We start from the raw sequence: 4,956 nt of genomic DNA on the forward strand, positions 1-4,956 counted from the left end.
TCTGTAATAGGGGGTGGGGTGGGGGAGGGGGAGTCGGGCATTCCCCGAATTGTTGTGGAATTAAATGTAAGTGTTGCCTAAATAATTAAGAGCTCTACAAATGTCATCAAGTCATACTTGAGCTTTTATTTCCTTTTCTAAGTATGGATACATAATAGCACTTACCCAAGGTGGCTGTGTATATTAAATAAACAATATGTATAAGAGGCTTATCTTGGCACATGTGACTGGCACATGGCACTGGGTAAACGTTGGCCACCATCATTAGTCCCCTGTTATCTCCAGTGAATTCTTGCTGTCTCAGGACCAGGCCCCACCAGGCAGGGGAAATGGGTAGTTGTGCCAGACCGAGCGCTGGGAGTCAGGCTGCTGGGTGCCAGGCATGGAATCCACCTGGAACTGGCATGGTGAGCAGGTGGGTGATCACTTTTAGTGCCTTAGCTCCTTGAGGGTGAAGGAGGTGGAAGAAGACTGAGTTCCTTGATGAGCAAGTTTTGTGAGATTTCTAGGCATAAGTGTAGCTGGAGACGGAAAGGATGGGACCCACCACTCCTTCTGCCTGACCCCCTGTGCTCCAAAGTCCTGCATCCATTCTTTCATTGAGTTCATAAAAAAATGTTTTTATTGATTTTAGAGAGAGAGGATGGAGATAGATGAGAGAGCTGCCTCCTGCACCCCACTATTGGGGATCGAGTGGGAAACCTGGGCATGTGCCCTGACCCAGGCATCCATTCTGCGACCTTTCGGTGCCTGGGAGGACTCAACAACTGAGCCACAGCGGCCAGGGCTCATTTCGTACTGTTTGTTGAGGATCTAGTGTATGAAAATACTTGCTTAACGTTGGGAATGGCGTGGAGAACCCACGTCCCAGGTGGGGACAAGAGGTAGCAGGTTAGGCCGCTGGTTGGCTCCAGGGAGCTAAAGGGGTATTTCTAGTCTTTCCTCTTGGAGGCTGGCGTGGGTGGGGAGGCCGCGCCACTGTCCAGCTCCAAACTGGCCTTGGGTTGGGGTCCCAGGAGAAGGCCAGGAAACTCATCTTTTAAAAAATGCTCATATCTACAAGAAAATGGAAAAGTACTCCCCTAGATTCCCTCACTGTCGGCCTCTTGCTGGGCTCAGAGGCCGGTAAAGAGCAGAGCGAGGGTCTGAGCGCGCGGAGGCGTTGGAAGCCCAGAGGGTGCGGGGACGCGGCGAACCCGACAGGGGCAGCGGGGCCGGGGCGCCTGGCTGCGCTTCCAGGTGGCCGCGAGGGGGCGCCGCGGCCCGGCCCGGGCGGGACGGGCGGGACAGTGGCCACTTTGTGGGGCCGAGCTGCTCGGGTGACTCACTGAGTTGGTGGGAGGATGAGTCAGCCCTGGTCCGTTTCCTGCGCCCAACGTCGCTCGCCCTCCCCTACCCCCCCGCGGCGGCCCCCGGGCGCCCGCCCAGAGCTGACCCTTGGGAGCGTCCTCGGCCCGGCCCCTCGGGGCCTCACTAACGCCCCCGTCCAGGGCCGCGGGCTTTCCGGGAACCCGGGCTCGGCCTCCCTCCCGCTGCGCTCGGAGCGGCCAGTGGCCCCCGCGGCGTTCGCGCCTGGCCGGGTGGCTTGCATTTCCTCTTCTGGGGCCAGGGCCAGGCCTCTCCCCGGAATCCCAGGGCGGCTGCTCTCCCGGGGTTCCCTTTCCTGCAGGAGACAAAGGTCCCTCTGGGCGCGATCAGAGGGTGTGTGTGTGTGTGTGTGTGTGTGTGTGTGTGTAGCCAGGCGCGGCCCGGCGGGGAGGCTCTGGGCTGGGCCAGGGTGGCACTCCCTGCGGGCCGGGGCGGGGTCCCCCACCCCCCACCCTCCCTTCGGGACTTGCATCTCTCCAGTACGGGCTCAGGATCCCGCCTGGGCCTGGGCTGGGATCCGCGGACTTCTCCGTACCAGGGCTGGGCTGTGGTGGCGCCGAGGGAAGCATGCCCCTGCCAAAACCACTGGGAGAGAGCCTGCTCTGTTTTTGGGTGTGGCGGGGTGTTTTCGCCTCTTCTCAGAGTAAATCCAAAGGAACAGGAACCCCTGCGTCCTAAATGCAGGTTGGAGAAGGTGCCGGGAGAGGACTTGGCTCAAACCATGCAGTGTTCAAGTTTCGAGAGACGGTGCCGAGCTCTTGCTTGGTGGGTCCAGCCCCGGGAGGGAAGTGACCTGTGTCCAAAGGCTTCAGGGAGGAGCCCCGAGCTCCTGGGTGCCAGCCTCCCACTCACAAGGTGCATGGAAAGTACCTAAAATAGTGCCTGGCACGCAGTCAGTTGTGTGTGTGTGTGTGTGTGTGTGTGTGTGGTATTAACTAATCTTTATAGGGCACTTCTGGCGTGCCAAGTATTGTTCCAAGTGCTCTTCATGTATTAATTACCTCATTTGATCCTCACAACTACACTAAGACAAATACTATTATCATCCCCATATGGCAGCTGAAGAAACAACTGCTCAGAGAAGTTAGGTAACTTGCACAGGATCACATAGCTAGGATGTGTTAACGTAAAAAAAAAAAAAAAAACCCATTGAAACCTGTAAAGAATTTTTGTGAGTTTATTTGAGCCAAACTGTCGACATATGCCAGGTAGCAGAACCTCAACGGATTGAGATAATGCTCCGGAGAATGGCGGGGTTACATTTGTATTTATACATTGCAATCAAAGGAGGAACATAGGTGGGTTACATGGGAGTCATTGGTGACAGACTAAGGAGGAGGGATAAGCAAAGCAAGGAAACCCCTGGGATTGGATAAAAAATAAAATGATGGACACATACTTAGGTGGGTGCAGGATCAATTAACATGATGATGAAGGAATTTGTGGTATCTGTCCTGGGGCCCAGCACATTTGGTTGTGCCCCAGGGGCTCCAGATAAAGGGAAGTCACAAGTTACCCAGACATTTCAAGGGTATGTTATCGTAGATGCAAAAAGACAGTTAGGCTCAGTTAAGGTAAAGGTTGACCTTGTCAGTGAAAATACTGGCCTAGGACGTAACTGCCCACCATAACTGCTTTTGGTTAAAGTTTAATTTCAGACCATCCTTTGTGGTGACTTTAGGTCTCTGAGTCTGCAAAACTGCCATGCAGGCCTCCCCTGAGCTTGTCATGTGGCCCCTTTCGTCCACAGATGTATAGGAAGTAAAGTCAGACTTCCCCCTTACCCCCTCCCTGGCTTTACAGGCTGCTGCCTGAGACTGACTTCAAGTATTGGTGGAGTCTAGTGTTGAAGAACAACATTAAACCAAGTAAATTTGAAGACCTACTTGGTTCTATTGAGTGACTCGTGAATCTAGCAGCAATAGAAGGGCGCTCTGAGGAGTTGTACAAAACGGATGGGCAGAAAGAGGATGGGACAAGAAAGTTAAGTGTGGATTATTTTGCCGAAACCGGTTTGGCTCAGTGGATAGAGCGTCGGCCTGCGGGCTGAAAGGTCCCGGGTTCGATTCCGGTCAAGGGCATGTGCCTGGGGTTGCGGGCACATCGGGGGATGTGCAGGAGGCAGCTGATCGATGTTTCTCTGTCATCGATATTTCTAACTATCTCTCTCCCTTCCTCTCTGTGGAAAATCAATAAAAAAATATATATATATATATATATATATATATATATATATATATATATATATATATTTTTTTTTTTTTTTTTTAAAAGAGTGGATTATTTCAGGCCAAGTCATCATCCCTTAGGAGAAGGGAGGAGGGGGACTTATCAGTCAGGTTACCTGACTAATGCTGACCAGGAAATTCCAGACTGACTGGTTTAAAATTCCACTCCTGGGAGAGGCTGGAGCAGCAGTTAGGTCGTGCTGGGGCTTAGCAAAAGTGACTCCATTTTGGGTCTGTTGTTTCTTGTTAGCAGTAGGAATATACTGTAAGTGGTTTGCATCCTCAGGGAGTCTGAAGAGCAGTGTTATTCCCAGCTCTGGGGGAGGAGGCCTTGCTGGCTCTGCTACTGCAGTGGCCTAAGCTCTGTAGTTTTTCCTCGGGTCCTTGTTGAAAATCCCTTAACTTGGGCCACAGTGCCAGAAGAGAATCGCTGAGAGCGATTTTTGTTACCTTGTTAGTTATCTCTATGGCCCCAGGACCTAGCCCCCACTATTCCCCCTTGCTGGTTTGGTAGACTACCCTTGCCACTTTAGAGAAAGTTACCGTTAGCAAAGTTTCCCAAATACCTTTCAACAGAGTGAGGTGGACTTGGGTTCATTAGAATCACTTGGGGAGCATTTGTTAAACACAAAGATTCCCAGCCCATTGGAGAGTAATGATTCTCAACCTTGATTGTACATTGAAGCTATGGGGCTACAAAAAAAACCCAACACAACAATTTTCCTCCCACCTTCTAAGTTGGGCTAACAATCAAATTAACACGAGATAGATTAACAGGAGAAAATGTCCAAAACTTGTTATGGCTATTCATCTAGGGCAGTGGTCGGCAAACTATGGCTCGCGAGCCACATGCGGCTCTTTGGCCCCTTGAGTGTGGGTCTTCCACAAAATACCACGTGCGGTGTGCACGTACAGTGCGATTGAAACTTCGTGGCCCATGCGCAGAAGTTGGTATTTTGTGGAAGAGCCACACTCAAGGGGCCAAAGAGCCGCATGTGGCTCGTGAGCCACAGTTTTCCGACCATTGATCTAGGGTGTCATAAGATATGAGATTCAAGCACACACTGGGTGGAGGTTTATATGCCATTTTGGACAGAGGACAAGGCGGGCAGGGGTCTGGGATTTCAAAGGGCAAGCAGGCAGTTCACAGGCAGATGAGAAAGAGCAAACATGTGGCAAATAAATTCTTGTTGGGCCACCCAGAAACAATGGGACATAGAGGGGAATCTAGCACACAGATGTTTGCTTGCATCCTCCTTGTCCAGCCACACATAATTCAAATGTGCTGAGTATGCTGATTCCCTTTCTGAAGCAGGTTCTTCTATCTGAATTTCTTTAAAAAATATTTTTATTGATTTTT

The sequence above is a fragment of the Myotis myotis genome, unplaced genomic scaffold, assembly GCF_014108235.1.
Source record: "Myotis myotis isolate mMyoMyo1 unplaced genomic scaffold, mMyoMyo1.p scaffold_m19_p_3, whole genome shotgun sequence".
Lineage (NCBI taxonomy): Eukaryota > Metazoa > Chordata > Mammalia > Chiroptera > Vespertilionidae > Myotis > Myotis myotis.